At 35.3% G+C, this 17,065-nt stretch overlaps 1 protein-coding gene across 1 annotated transcript in view; it reads right to left on the bottom strand.

Annotated features, from left to right (window-relative positions):
• The window catches only part of plxnb1b (plexin b1b), a 63,364-nt gene extending 48,839 nt beyond the window's left edge, over positions 1–14,525 (bottom strand). Inside the window, exon 1 of the mRNA XM_084129709.1 lies at positions 14,207–14,525. The gene's annotated coding sequence lies outside the window, so the exon portion shown is untranslated. The remainder of the gene's footprint in view (positions 1–14,206) is intronic.
• Positions 14,526–17,065: the final 2,540 nt, after the last annotated feature.

The raw sequence follows: 17,065 nt of genomic DNA, 5'->3' as shown, positions 1-17,065 counted from the left end.
CAATAATAAACATTAGCAATGAACATTTGCAATCGGGAGACATGGTTTTTACCACTTAAAGGACAATTCCGGTGAAAAATGAACCTAGGGGTAATTAACACATGGTTACCGAGTCGATCGTTCCCTGGGATGCGTTTTCATGAAAATCGAATGTAAAGAGTTTTATCTCTAAAAACAGATTAGCTTATAACGCTAGTATATGGGGCACAGAGTAAGTAAAAGTAAATCGCTAGTTAATGCCACTAACAAGGCTCAAAATAGCCTCACACTAACACGGTAGCATAATGAGGGTCCTTACATGCAAACCGAAGCATTGAGAACTTTGTAAGTGTACAGACAGTTTAATAAGAAGATACTTTATAAAGACAGAACATTACGCGTTTACAGGCAGGCGTCATCTTGGAAAACAGTCTCGACTAATCGAGTCACGAACGCCGTGCTAAGTGAGCTGGTCGATAGGAATTACGTTTGTGAAATGTAACGTAGCGCGTTATAACGACCCTCATTATGCTACCGTGTTAGTGTGAGGCTATTTTGAGCCTTGTTAGTGGCATTAACTAGCGATTTACTTTTACTTACTCTGTGCCCCATATACTAGCGTTATAAGCTAATCTGTTTTTAGAGATAAAACTCTTTACATTCGATTTTCATGAAAACGCATCCCAGGGAACAATCGACTCGGTAACCATGTGTTAATTACCCCTAGGTTCATTTTTCACCGGAATTGTCCTTTAATGAAGTTTTGTTTTGTAAATCGTCAGACATGATTTTTACCACTTCATTAAGTTTTGCTTTGTAGAAAACCTTTCTTTAAAGCGAATTTCGTTTTGTACAAATTGTATCTTAATTTTAATAAATGACCAATTGCATTGTTTTGTTGCATGTTTCATCAACCAATTGCATGTATTTAATAAATAAAAAGCAAATATAGTAGACAATATAATAACCGTGACATCGAGGCTCCGATGCGCCGCGTTCACTTGCATTGCATTGTGAAGTTGAACTAGAGCGCATCTCATCGTAAATGAATGAAACTCAGCGTTGGCCTATGCCCAGGCACGGATTTAGAAAGCAGAGGCCCCTGGGCACAACATTTTGGAGGCCCCCCTCCCCCCTCGTAGGCTTGTGGCCCAAACTAACACTGCATCTTAATTTTTAGAAACAGTAAAAGGAAGCTGTGGGTTTTTCTTTACTTTAAAACAAAACCACTTTCTCCAACTCCATTTCTTGTAATGTTAACTGTGACAGAAAAGGAGATCTATAAATGCACTGTTAGACATTTTATCGTATTTTTGCGGTAACTTACTGGCAGCACTATTGCCAGTAAGGTACTGTAAGTTCCCCTTTACAGTAGCTTACCTGCAAATGTGTTTTACGGTATGATGCCCTTACCGCAATTTAATTTTACAGTATGATGCCCTTACCGCAATTTTACAGTATGATGGCCTTACTGCAATTTAATTTTACAGTAAGATGCCCTTACTGCAATTTAATTTTACAGTAATATGCCCTTACTGCAATTTAATTTTACAGTAATATGCCCATACCGCAATTTCATTTTACAGTATTATGCCCTTACTGCGACTTATTTTTACAGTATAAAACAGTACTATTTTATTATTTATATTTTACATGAATGCTATTGAATTTAATAAATTCCAAAAAAGTGACTTGAGTCCATGTACATCAGCATATTCTTTATTCACTGTCACAATCAATTACATCCATTTTATTTTTTTACATTAGGCAAGGCAGTTTTATTCATATAGCACGTCATAAACTTTGGCAAATAAAAGTGCTTTACACAGTAATTATAATAATCACAAAATAAAAGCAAGGAAAATTAAAGTGCCCCTATTATGGATATTTGAAAATTACCTTTCATGTAGTGTGTAACAGCTCTAAGGCCTCGTTTACACTGTAAGTGAAATGTGACCCAATTCCGATTTTTTCGGTGACACAGATCGGATGTGTTCTATGACAGTGTAAACAGGGAAAAAGGCATGCATTCAGATATTTCGAGATCGGTTTCAGGCCTCATTCATATGTGGAAATAAATCGGATATAAATCAGATATGTGCCAATGCGACTGTCATATAAACAGGCAGATCGGATTTTCTGAGGCATTAGGCAAAGTCTCCACGGTTTACTGATGAGAGCAACCCCGATGCGCGTCTGCAAAGGGACGGGTGTGCCTCGTTTACACTGCAGGTCTTGATGCCCAATTCTGATTTGTTGCCTATATCCGATTTTTTTGACCGTCCGTTTACACGTTCTTTCAATTGTGACCCATATCCGATTCATGTATTTACACTTGACATACTATCTGAAATGCTGCACATGATTAAAGGGGGTTCTTGTACGGATGGACAAACGCGAAATATGCTCAAGACCTGCAGTATAAACGAGGCCTAAGTGAATGAAAACATCCTGCAAAGTTTTAAATCTGAAAGTGCACTGTATATAAAGTTATTTTCTTTCAAAAGTAAGAGTCGACAATGAAATGAATCGTTTTTCAAACGAGTCATAAGCCATTTCGTTGTGACGTCAAGACGAAACATTAGCATATTGCCGACACCAGGGAAAACTTGAAACCCTTCAAACACTACAGCTGATCCCTGTGGATGCTGGATAGCATCATGTTGAGAAGACACTGTGCTCTACAATGTGACGGTAAAGCCAGTTTTATTTTCACTGCCCAAGGACGAGCATGTGAAGAATCAGTGGTTAAAGTTCATCTTTACCACGAAACCACAGCAGTATAATCCTAAACTTTTGCTGTGTTCCCTTTATTTTACTGACGACTGCTTCTCAAATCTCGGAGTTCAATGCAGGATTCGCAAAACGCTTGCAATGGAAGATGGAGTTCAAAATACTTAGTTTTGAGTTTTATATTGTGTAGGTCTCCTGCTAGCTGGCTAACTCACGTTATCACTGTCTTACTGAAATACTTCTGCTAATCAGTTTGTGGGCCACTATTACCTATAGCTGTGTCTATTAATGCAGATTATCATAAGAGAGATATACCAAACAACTATCATGAACACACTTAGCTATTGATAAAATATATTGACAAATACCAACAAATAGGCATTTTAACATTTCAGTGATATTGATATATAATTAGGAAAAACAACTAAAAGGCATTTAAAGGGTTAGTTCACCCAACAATAAAAAATTATCCCATAATTTACTCACCCTCAAGCCAACCTAGGTGTATATGACCTTCTTATTTCATCCAAACACAATCAGTTAAAGTTATCTTCCAAGCTTTATAATGGGAGTGATTTTGAAGCCCCCAAAAAATAATCCACACGGCTCTAAATAAATATATATTATAATTAGTTATAAATATATACATTTATAACTTTATAAACTATAATCACTGGCTTCCGGTAATGGCCGTACACAAGTCGAGTTCTGGCTGAAGAGTGACCTCCAAGTATGACGTAGGATGTAGGCGTAGCGTGATCTTAGGTGAGAGTAGATCCCTCGTTTTTCAAACAAATAGGGCTAGGCAACAAACTCAAACTTTACCTGAATTTTTGTATTTTTGTACAGTCCATACCGATTTCTAATCTGAAGTGACTAATTTACCTGTAGGTCTATGTGTTCAACGTATTGCAAAATTTCACTCGACACTTCCTCAATTTCCGATGCCAGGGAGCTCCATATCTTAATACTTCAAGGTTTTGCAATTGCAATGAATAAAGTCAGAATTTGCTACCAAAAAGGAACAACATCCAGAAGATTCTTTAAACTTTGTTTGTGTTGGTCATGTTGTCCAGACATGCTTGGACTCTGATTATTGTGCTTGATTGTGGTGCACTCTATTTACCCGTGGCACACCCAAAGCCTTGTTCCTGGCTATGCTCCTGCTTTTATGATGTTTTTTTGTAGCTTGACAATCCACAATCACTGTATCAGGGTGAAAAAAGGGTGAGGAAATTATGAAAGAATTCACATTGAGTGAACTATTCCTTTAAGCTTATCTTCCCTAATCTCTTCATAAGAGTTTAATGGGATCATAATCCAAAGTAAAGGGCAAATATAGGTAAAGTGGGACAACTGGTAAAGCTTAATCTTTTATTATTGTGCATATTCTTCCATTACTAAAAATCAACAATGTAATGTGTGATGACAGTGCTGCTTTTTAAAAAATATGATTCAACTGGTTATCAATGACAAATTATTAAAAGCACTCCAACTGGTGTCTCTAACTCTATCTTCATAGTATAGATAAGTAGCCTATGGTTTTTCTCCATGCAGCTCAGCAACAGCAGAGAAGCATTTTCCTTAGTTTATGCCAGTCACTATGGCACTATGGCATGTTTGATGACATAATCGAATACTATGGATAATGAGCAGTGGACAAATGAGACAAAAACTGTTTATTTATAAAACTAAAAACAGCCTTTGACTAAAAAGAGATCCAAACTGTGCAGCATGAAGGAAGCATTATGGTTTGAGGCCAGACAGGCCCTGAGGAAATTATAGACTCAACCAAGAATTCCACAATGTACCAAAGTATTTGAGAATATAAGGCCATCTAAGAGGATCTTGTATAAACACCCAAACAAGTCCACAAAAGAATGTCTAAAGCAACATGAAATGGAGTGTTATGAAATGGCAGAGGCAAAGCCCACTTCTGAAATATCTATAGAAATTCTGTACATTTTGGCCTACACAGTCTGCAGGTTTGTGTTAGATGCAACAAATGTACTATCCTTATCTAACAGCTATTTCCCTAGAAAAAAGTGTGTGTGTGTGGGAAGGGGGTGGTTAGTTCCCACTAATTCAGTGGGGGTGTGTGTGGGGGTGGGGGGGCAGAGGGGTAGTTACCAGGACAACCACAGACCCACCAGAGCTTTCAAAAAAAGAGGCAAAGGGGTTGCCAAGGGACTCAACTAACTGTAGGGAGTTCTTCACACGTATCCCCAAATGTATGCTTGCTTACACAATCAGTGTGTGTTAACTCTATTCTACTTTAGATACACGTTTATTAAAGAATGCATCTTTTACAGCTTTTGCTTCCACAGCATCAAAAAGAGACTATTGTAGTATGGACCTTCATACCCACACAAACAAAAACAAATTTCATATCTGTTATAATAAATACCCAAGAGAATTCTTGCACTTTCAAAAAAGATCGAGAAATTTCTTACTATAGAAGAGCTGCAACAGGGAGTAAAAAGGAGAGAGATCTTTATTAAAGCCTTAAAAAAGGCAAGAAGGTCTGGTCCAACATTCATGTTCTCTTCACCATGGCAACTCCTTTTCCCAGGATAGAGACAATCTCAAGGGTAGGAATGTTTACGAGTGTCCCAGGAAGAGTTTTAAGGAGTTATGTGTGACAGCATCAGTGGGACAAAAGAACAGGAAAGAAACAGAACATACTGTATAAAATATATATGCTTTTTTAACTAACAATTAACTATTTGGTTTAGAGTTATGTTCATCTTTCTTAATTACTGCTATTACAAGTGGCGTATCTGAATTGTGTAATTATTAAACTACTATGAAGTTTACACATGATTTTTGTCCCTATACGTACAGTACTGTGAAAAAGGTTACAATGTAAAAGAAAAATATTGATAAAATAATAACGGTTTATTTTTATTTTTTTAGTTAATTAGATTTTTTTTTTTTTTTTTTTTTTTTTTTTTTAAGAGTAGGCAAAATTAGCTGGATGACCTACTTCTTCCGGCAAGATTCTGAATACAATGTGCATACAATGGACACTTTACTATCCCATGAGGCCACGGGAGAGGATTTATGAATGGAAGTAAAGCGACGTATCTGACGCTGGTAGGTTGCTTGATAATGACAACATGGCGAATGTAGTACGTCCAGATAACATTCACACACACACTCATACTATATAGATACTACATACTATATACCTTGACTTCTTTCAAAACCAGATGAATCAGCGTTTTTGAACAAATCTCTTGAATCAAATACATTTCTTTAACAGTCTTTTTTCACCACCTACTTGTGTAACAATGTAATTGATACAATCTTTATCTGAAGCGTCATGTTACTTTTAAAGGGTAATTTACTCTTTTGATCGCTACCATAGACATCAGTATTTATACTCCGAACTATAAACTTTTATCCCAGTACTTCTGTGATAATTAGAATAATTGTAAGACAGAAATAATGATAGGCCTACTGTGTGGTTGAAAAGAATGTTTGTGAAGCTAATACATACTTATACATGACTGCTCTCTCTGGGTCAGCGGCAGTGCCAACGCAGATCTGAATGTTCACTGTGATCGCACCAGATAAAGGTTTAATAAACGTAGTTGGATCGTTGTCACTTAGGAATAAGATCGCTGGGTGTTTGAATGAAGATCGCAATCTTTTAACGATTAATCGTGATTAGTCTAACTTGAATATATACTGAATAGATAATTATTCTAAATTAATCTGCTAACTATCAAGTAGAAATGCATTGCTGGTATATATGCAGATTAATATCTACATACACTCTATTCAGGTTTTTATTAAAATAGGTTACTCATGCACACCTTACAGTCTTCAGCATGTCCATGCACTCATTCACATATTCACCAGTTACTCACTCACCCCTCCCCTCCATCTGCAACTCTCCCTCTTTCTCCAGTTCCTCTCTTATTCACTGACCTTTTAAATCTCCACTCCAACAAAAGAGACAAAGGGAGCTGGACAGCTTTCTCTCTTTCCCCCCAGCTGAGGGGGAACAAACACACACATACACAAGACTACAGCCCGTCATTCCACAGGGGCACAGGCCTAATGCAGACGTACTGTATCTCTTGTTTTCTTCATCATCTCTATTATTATCTCAGTTATTATTAGGAGTCCAACCAGGGCTGCTTCTGACTGTTTTGGCCCCTTAGGCAAGATCCCTATTATTGGCATAAGATAAATTAAAATAAAAATTAAAAATTAAAAAATAAATACACAATTCTAAAATAAGAAGTTATACAACAGAAAACATCAACATGCTTTTTTAAAACACTTAGCTAGTCCAAATCCAAGTCTAAACTGGTTTAACAGGTTTAAACTGTTAGTTAACCCAAAAATGTGTTTGAAATACATTTATTTTATGCTAAGTATACTACAAATACATTTACATATTTATGTACAGCCGTGGTAAGAAATAATGGCACCCCTGGTAAATATGATAAAAAAAGGCTGCATTGTTTATCCTTTTGATCTTTCATTAAAAATGTTTGCAAAAATCGTAAAGTAAGATAATTGAAAGAGTGGGGGGAAAATCACATTATGAAATAAATGTTTTTCTCCAAAACACATTGGCCACAATTATTGGCACCATTTTATTAAATACTTTTTGCAATCTCCTTTTGCCAAGATAACAGCTCTGAATTTTCTCCTATAATGCCTGATGAGTTTGGAGAACATCTGACAAGAGATCAGAGACCATTCCTCCATACAGAATCTCTCCAGATCCTTCAGATTCCCAGATCCATGTTGGCGCTTCTTCTCTTCAGTTCACTCCACTCATCAGGTCAGGGAACTGGGACGGTCATGGCAGAAGCTTCATTTTGTGCTCGGTAACACATTTTTGTGTTGATTTTGATGTTTGTTTTGGATCGTTGTCCTGATGGAAGATACAACCACGGCCCATTATACGATTTCTAGCAGAAGCCGTCAGGTTTTGATATTTGATAGAATCCACAATGCTATGTATCTGAACAAGATGTTCAGGACCTCCAGCAGAAAAATATGCCCACAACATTAAAGATCCAACGGTATATTAAATTGTACACATGGGGTACTTTTTATCCTTGTGTGCACCAAACCCAGAGCTCTTTTTTTAGTTTTATCTGACCACAGAACCCTGTGCCGTCTGAAGTCCCAGTCGTGTCTGACGACTGAATTTACTGGAGTGTGTTTTTGGATGAGCAAGGAGGATTTTTCTTGAAACCCTCCCAAACAACATGTGGGGATGTAGGGGTTGTTTGATTTTTTTGTGTGTGTTTTTTTTTTTGGTAGGCTTCTGACCTTGGTCATTCAAACTTTCCTCCTCACCCTGCATTAAGACAATACAGACACACGTCCTCTTCCTGGCAGATCCGTAACATCTTTAGTTGATTGGAACTTCTTAATTATTTCCCTGATGGTCAAAATGGGGATTTTCAATTCTTTAGCTATTTTTTTACAGCCACTTTCTATTTTGTGATGCTCAACAATCTTTTGATGCACATATAACTATATTCTTTGGTTTTACTCATTGTGATGGATGATTAAGGGAATTTGGCCTTTGTGTTTCCTCATATTTAAACTCCTGTGAAACAAGAAGTCATAGCTAGACAATTTCATGTTTCTAGTCACCCTGGTGTGCAAAAAAAAAAAAGTAAATATTAATGGGAATATACTTCAGAGATATTTTACTCGCAAAAAAAAATTATAGGGGTGCCAATAATTGTGGCTAACGTGTTTTGGAGAAAAACATTTATTTCATAATGTGATTTCCCCCCCACTTTCAATACTTTTACTTCAATGAAAGGTTAGATTTTTGCACATTTTTTGAATGAAAGATCAAAAGGATAAAGAATGCAGATTTATTTTTTCAGCCATTTTTGATCATATTTACCAGAGGTGCCAATAATTCTGACCACAACTGTACTTAATATAAATACCCTGCATTTGTACTTATGGTATAGGCCCACTAAATTGGTATACCTAAAGTCTGCTAAATTGGAACTAATACTGTAATTTTGTGGTTAATACACTTTACTTATCTGGAAATAGTGCTGAGGTCCAACTAAATATATACTGAAGAAGAACTCCTATAAAGTTTAATTATAATATTTATATCAGTAAGTCTCAAGCAATATGTCAGACAGTAAATATATTAATGGGTTTGTAGTTTAGTTAGCATGAAATAAATGTAGGCATATTTTAAATAAAAAAATTTCACCAGGGCAGACTCTGCATCCATTGCCTGTTTCTCACCGTCACTCACCTATCTCAAAAACTCTTAAGAAAATCAAAAGTTACCAAAACTCAAAATTATGAGTTGTGCTGATGTTCATGTGCATTTTATCTAATAAATACATTCTTTCTGACATGACTTGAAAACACTGTAACTGCCGAAGCTAAACCTTGACCCCCATTGGCCTGCCCCAACGTCCTACCATTGGTTGAACCAGAAGTTGACATGTCAGGCCGCTATGCTTGATCTATGTTTTGAATACGCTATAAAGCCAATGCCATCACACTCACCAACAATCGGTTTTGCTGTACTTTTGCTAAACAACCAAACTAGCTACAGTGCACACTATTGGGATTCTGTGTTGCAGATTTGGCACATCTGTCAGAAGGAAACCTTCTAAAGTCTAGAAACTCATTGCAGCTAAAGACACAAATCTCATCCATGTATTTCAAATCTAAGAATGATTAAGTTATTTTTAGATGATGCTATGTAATTTTTTTAGATAAGACTTTCTTTTTGTGCAAACCAAAGAAAATGTGAGGTATGAACTGAAATATCTAGTTTGTTTCTGCTAACAGGTGATGTAAGGGCAGAATTTCCAAACATAACTTTTGCCTACAGCAGAAATGTAACAATGAGCAATTTGCAAATAAAATTGTTTAATTTGTTAAATTTTTAAGTACTACTTCAGTCATTTATTTGTGTTGAATCCTCTGTTTACCTGTTATGATTATGAACTATATTTGAGTTCTACTTGTTAAAAATACCCACACAGCAACAGTGTCAGCCCACATCTGGTACGCGTTAATTCCACATGTAGTAGATGCGGCCTGGATCTGGGCCGACACTATGTTGCTGTCTGGTAGTATAGCCTAGATAAAAGTTTACAGGAGATGTGTTTTGAGTTGCAAAAAAAATAATCATAAAGTAAGTTTTAGAATTATGACCTTTACCTTTTCAATTATTTAACCACACTTTGAATTTCAGGTAGGCTATTGCTTAATTCAATTCAAATTTATTTCTATAGCACTTTTCACAATTTTGCATGGTTTCAAAGCAGCTTTACATACACAAAGTAGTTACAAAAGTAAATATATTTAATTATGACAAATAAAGAGAACAACATATAGTTTGAAATGGTGAAAGAAATTCACATACCTGATCAGAATTTATTATTTTAGTGTATTCCTAATACACTCCAATGCACCTACTGTAATACACTTTTCCCATTAATGGTACTTTAATGGCCCATTGCACTTTGAAATGTGGACTGCAGCTCTTTGGGCTGTCAAAATATTATGAATTATTAAACTAATTATTAAAATTATCCTTACCAGTCCTCAAAAATGGTCAAAATGTCAAACAAATTCAGAAACGTTAACTGCATGAAAAGTAACATCAAATGTATTAAACGGGTGGTATAATGCCCTTTTCACAAGATGTAAAATAAATCTCTTATGTCCCTAGAGTGTGTATGTGAAGTTGTAGCTCAAAATACCCCACAGACATTTTTATATAGCATGTTAAAGTTGTCACTTTTTGAGGGTGAGCAAAAACGCACCGTTTTTGTGCCTGTCCTTTTAAATGCAAATGAGCTGCTGCTCCCGGCACAGAGGGTGGAGCTTCAACAGCTTGTGAAATCATAATCAACCACCCCTTTAATAATTTCAATTCATGCATCACATTTAAATCCGCAGCGTAGTGTGAGACCGTCAAATCATTGCATTTTACATCAGGAGCAGTTGTGCAGTACATTGAGAGTTGAAGTGCAGAGACAATTGGCAGAAAAATGTTACGGATGGTTTTATTCCATCCTCACACACTGAAACAAGCAGTTCTGCACGATCACATTATTCCACCAACGAACGGAACTGTCTATGTTTAGTGCATGCACAAGAATAAAACTGCTGCCTGCCGCGTTAATGACTGATCGTGTCAGGTAAAAGGGAAGCAAAACATACTGCAGATTTAAGGCTATTTAATGTTGTGTCTGCTGGCTTTATTTCTTCAACAGCTTCAAGTTTAACGCACTTTCATGTTCTATACATTTTCATGTTTACTCTCACGCACCGCTTCCTACGCCTATATTGAGACTTTTCTCTGCAATTCACAGTCTTTATAATTTGTGTTGTCATTGATGGAAAAATCTCTTTTCTTATAGTACTTGTAACAGTAAAGGAAGAACACAAAGTAACCCCAGTTTTTCATGGTGATTATCTGTGTTGTGGGCTTGTGGCGCAACTGGTAAAACGAGTGAGCTTGTGTGGCAGTGACCCGGGTTCGAGGAGGTTGCTATACAATGCTAAGATATATGTACAATATGACAATAATTTTTTTTGGAAAAAATAACATTACGATGTCCAGAAATCAATTTCAATAGTACATTGGGTTCACGTGAATAAACCCATAGACTAGATGTAGCTTATGGCAAATGTAGCTTGTGTACCTTCATAGTCTAGTGGTAGAACTTTTGCCAAGCGTGTCAGGGGTTCTGGGTTCTAATCCACACTCGTATAGGCCTAGTTTTTTTTTTTCTCATCAAAACCGAATATGTTTATCAGTGGTTGTATATCAAGCAGGGACACGTTTGTGTGCATTATTTTATTTGACAAACGAATGAAATGAATACCCTGCTAGTTAACTGGAGATGTTTTATTTATTTATATTAGGTACATCCGTGCCACGAGTTGTTTTAAAAAGTGGTGGGGACAATATCGACCCTGGCGAAAACCCATATTGCTCTGCGACGCGTCAACGATGGCCGCTTTGGACAGGTGGTATTTATAGAATGGGGGCGGGATGCTTTACATTCTAGAGAGCATTTGATTGGATTGAAGATATTAAAGTGTGTTAACAGTATAAGATAAATGTATGTTCAACACTCTTACAGTGTAGAATCACAATTGTAATGTCACCAAAATACTTTTGAAGTTTACGCTGAGTGAATTCTGCATGTCAAAACTTAAATACAAGAGTATATATTTAAAGTGTACTTAAGTATACTTGGAATAGTTCTACTTTAGTACAAACAAGTATATTAAATACTTCATATAACTTCAGCACTGCTTTTGGACAACCAAAATGCATTTATTACAAAATTAGTTGTTCCAATTTAACAGACTTTAAGTATACCAATTTATATTGGGCCACAAACACTTTTAGTTATACTAAAGTAGGCTACATACAAATAAATTGTGATTAAGCATACATTTTTTTTACTAGGGCATACATGGACAGACGGCTAAATAAATGGGCTGGCTCCCACAAAATGATTGTCAGGTAGAAGGTGTATCAAAAGCTGTTTGATTGGCTAAACAAAGAATCTGACTGGACTGTGGCCTCTTTTTATTTTACGGTTTACAAAGCCTTGAGCTGCAACAGAGATCGTCGTTATATCTCTTCAGTGATATCTTAGTAGGATAAATTAAATTCTACAAAGACTTGGGAACCCAAACAATAATTAACATTTGGCCAGAACATCCTAGTAACCAGCTATAGACCTTAGTCAGGTTAGACACCATATTGAATTTAACGTGGATGAAAACGAGGCAACGTCTTTACAATGGCAAGCACTGTATAAAAGGTTCTAAATCATGCTATTTTCACAACTCACAAAAATGTTTCTATGGAGTTTTTGTATACTGAAAGCTGAACGATGTATTCATCAGCTGAACAATGCATGCACTGAACGCACTTATATCCTCACAGCCTCGTTTTGTATTCCTTTCTAAACATAAATATGGCGCTACCCTGATTAAGATTTATAACACCCTGATAAATACCTAGAAGCCAGAACACCCTGATAAATGCATAGCAACTATTTAGAACACCCTGGCAACCAAATTAGTAAAATACTCCAGGCATATTCTGAATGTTCCAATCCAATCTGACTTCTGACCTATAATGCTGCCTGAATCATAATCATACACTGTTCGTTCGTTAGCCAGAGGAGAATGAAAAAAAAAAAAAGAGTTATTAATTTAGTTCATTAATATATATATATATATATATATATATATATATATATATATATATATATATATATATTAATGAACTAAATTAATAACTCTTTTTTTTTTTTTTACAACAAAAATGAAACATCACTGAACTTACTTAAGTTGGACTGTGGCGCTATTTTCTTCTGGAAACAAACTTTGTTGCATTATTTTCCTGTTATCTCTGTTAAGCTGCTTTGAAACAATCTGTATTGTAAAAAGCGCTATATAAATAAAGGTGACTTGACTTGACTTAAGTGTGAATAATTATGAGTAACTGAAATTGAAAATGAGTAATTGAAAGAATTTTCATTTTTGGGTGAATTAGCCTATCCTTTAACTCACGCAACACCTGAAATTCTGTCATTATTCCTTATTACCATTATTAACTATTCACAGAATTTTCACATAATTGCCCATCCCAATAAGCAATAAACAAAACAATGAAGAAACATTGGAGTCTGTTTACACCTGTGTGTAGCACTATCTACATCTTCAGACCAGCTGAGATTAATGTTAATGTCAAGTGTAAAGAGTACAAAAGAGTACATAGTCTACCACCAAATAATCTAGCAATAGTAAATAGGTCCAGACACTGGACACGAAAATAACTCCAGAATTCACCATTAGTGTGAATAAGATGCATAGGAATGCATTGTTTGATAAAAAACAAATATTGGTATATATGCCTCATATTAAACTCAAGTGCTCATAAATAACTAAATTTGAATGACATAATAAATTACATTTATTTCATGTTATACATACTTGTATGATCTCATTTCACTTGCATTTACATAGCATATTAGCCTATCTATCAGAACAACTCTCATCAAAATTGCATCTTCAATCAAGGATGTCTCCCAACTTAAAATTCACCTGTTTCTACTCTGCAGTTTAGAACATGGTATATCTGTGCTAATATGTTAAATTCATGAACTCCCTTAAATCTATTTGGGGAAGAGGACAACATACAATACTTTTCATCCACGATTTGTGTAATCAGAAGTTAAATCATCAACGATTTAAAGTCCTTGAAGAGTCTCATGGGTTTAGTGTCCCAAAGACCATAGTTACTTTGTTTAAAGCAAGTTCATAATTGGAACGAGTAACTCTAAAACAAATCACCTTCACTTCAACATGAATAACGACACGATGAACACATTTCTACACTATTCTACAGTGTAAAACACATTTAAATATGAACAAGTCTGTTTAAGTAAAACATTTAAAACCATTTACAGCGCAAACATGTGCAACTTACCTTCTATCCACGTTAACGTTACTCTACTCTTGAGTTTGAAAAAAAGTTTATCCAACTTGGACGACTTTTAAACAGAGCAAATTCACACGCTGACCACAATGTCCACTGTGTGATTTACTCGGTTTACGGTAGGAAAAAAAATAAAAATAAAATAAAAAATAAAACAACAATAATGATGAATATCACATCCCGATTCTTTTTTTCTGCACGGGTCAGTCGCTTGGTTTGTAGTTAAAATGATCCATTTAAAAATTAGTGCTTTGCAATTTACTGGCCCTTTTCACAGTCGGCATATCGCGCTTCGGCAGCTTTTCAAAGTGAAAAGGTTTCGTTTATAGAAATGAATCACTAGAAGGGAAACTAGCGATAGGCATTCGTTCCAGAAAAGGCGACCCGGAAGTGGTTTCTAATTGGTCAGATACGATGAGAGTATGTTATTATTTTGGATTGTAAATTATTAATCAAGTCTGGCCCCGGTGGTCTCCCAAATTTGACTTTAACTTTAAAAGTTGATAACTTTTTTACAAAATTGCTCTTTTATCAACTTTTGAATTGTGTTTGTTGCGCAGTGTTTTGGATTGACTTTCCAAAAGAAAAGTAAAAACTTTTTTTTTTCTTTTGAAAGATGTTGATAAAGGGTATATTAAGTATTTAAAGAACGCTTATAATTCAGTCGCTTGTAAAACTGTTCTATGGCGTAATACTTATAAGATAATATGATAGGCCTATGTTTTAGCTAGTTCATTTCAGAATTTTATGTATTGTATGTAACCCTCGTAGAGTAAAACTTTTGATTAAGTGTTGTAATTTTTTTTTTTTTTACAGAGCTTTATTTACACATTTTGATTTTCAATACGTTGCTATTTAAACTTCCAAATCAGTCCTTATGTAGACTAGCCTCACAGATGACAACATTTTGTAATTGTAGTACTTCTAAAAATCAGTTGCAAATGATTTACAAAATACACACTCATCTTGGCACCAATACAATTTACAACACCAAGTTTTCCTTTTATGCAGCAATTTCGGGGAACGTGAGATCCTGAGCATTATGAATGATGGGATACAATTAGGAAATAGTGTGTTTTTAGGGATGAAGGCATTATTTTTTTTTCCTTTTGATTTACTTTAAATGAATCAATTAACACTAAGCTGCTTATGATGTAGGACACTTGGAGACCTTATAGACAGTAAGTCATTTATGATTCTTGTGCACTGTGTTACATTTAAAATATATATTATTACCTTTAAAAAATGGTAATGGCAATAGAAAAACAAAGAACATTATTCATATTCATTATTCATAAGAATATTATCATGTTCTTGTTTTTTGTTTTGTTTTTTTGTTCCTGTTGCTCTTAGTTTAGATTCAGTGTTTACGTTCACCTATTGTTTAGTTCCTCATTTCCCATTGTATTTAATGCCCTCTGTTCCCTTTAATGTTCATAGTCGAGTCTTTGATTTGCATGCAAAACTGTTACATTAATTTTTCTCCTATACTCCCACGTTCTGAGTTTTATGATAGGCCTATTCTTTGTTTTTGTTTTTTTCTTATAGCTGCTGCATCAAGATCCATGCACCTTTCCAACTTCCTCTAAGTTTAAACAATACACTCGAATATCCCCATAACTGTGACATAGCCATGCAGACTTACTAAACCTCATTCTTTGGTTGAAAACACTATTAAATAAAGAGCTGAATTTAAGCGCAGCAGTATTTATTTTTAAACAGAACAAACAAGACACTCAGGTAAATGCGGGAACAGAACAACCAACTTAATAGAGATGAGAACGGACAACGCACTAAACAAACTCAGGGTTTAAATAACATAACTCAAACTAATCAACGAAATAAAGAGGTGCTAATCATAATCAACAACTGAAAAACCAAGGAAATAACTCAAAGACAGAAAACTGAACTAAAACAAGTGCAAAACGACAACAAAACACAGATCACTGGTGACAAATATTAAATGCTGAGGAAGGACTGTTATATTCAGGATGCAGCCTTATTAGGATGTTTGTAATGTTGTAATCGATTTTAGGTCTTGGAGTGTCTACTAACTATCTGATGACATGAAACAGACAGACATCCAAAATGCGCACTGTTGGTCCTGTATCATCGTCCTGGTCATCATCGCTTATGTTGCACTAGTGCCCACTACTGGTGGAACCCGTGCAGTGAGTTTGAAAAGAATGCACTACCAAGCCAAGAGCATTCACTCATGTTCGTGGAGATCTACCTTTCTGCAAGTTTAGCTCCTAATCTAATAAAACATTTAGGATTTTTGGATTTGCACTATTCTGTATAAGCCAATAGGCCTATAGGATAGTGCTTGAGAATAGAGCCGCACTTGGGCTGTTGAGGAAAACAAACAAAAATGATTATAATACAATAAATTATGATTGTGTACTAAACAATTAGTAGGCTAACATCTCAATATATCTCTTATATCATATAGAGTTGAGGTTAAGCGCAATCAAGTTGTCACAATTGTGTTTCTGCCTAAAGCATATATTTGAGTGCGTTCATTCAGAGACTGTGATGACGCGATTCTCAACACTGTAAATCTAGCAGTTTTTCATTTTTTAACCATTTTAATGCAGCCTACATTTTAACTCAACACTGTGTTCTATTACCTGCATGAAATTTCAGAAAACTATTATATTCAGAAATATATATATATATATATATATATATATATATATATATATATATATATATATATATATATATATATAGTAGTAGTAGTAGTAGTAGTAGTAGTAGCCTAGTACTTTCCATTCACCACTATTGAGGTGGACCATTATGATGACTTTCTGCTTCTGAGAACCCCAGAAAAGGTGTGAAAAGGGTCCA

Source organism: Abramis brama (genome assembly GCF_963993115.1).
Source record: "Abramis brama genome assembly, chromosome: 11".
NCBI lineage: Eukaryota > Metazoa > Chordata > Actinopteri > Cypriniformes > Leuciscidae > Abramis > Abramis brama.
The sequence above is the reverse complement of the archived record's forward strand: the minus strand, read 5'-3'. Positions and strand labels throughout refer to the sequence as shown.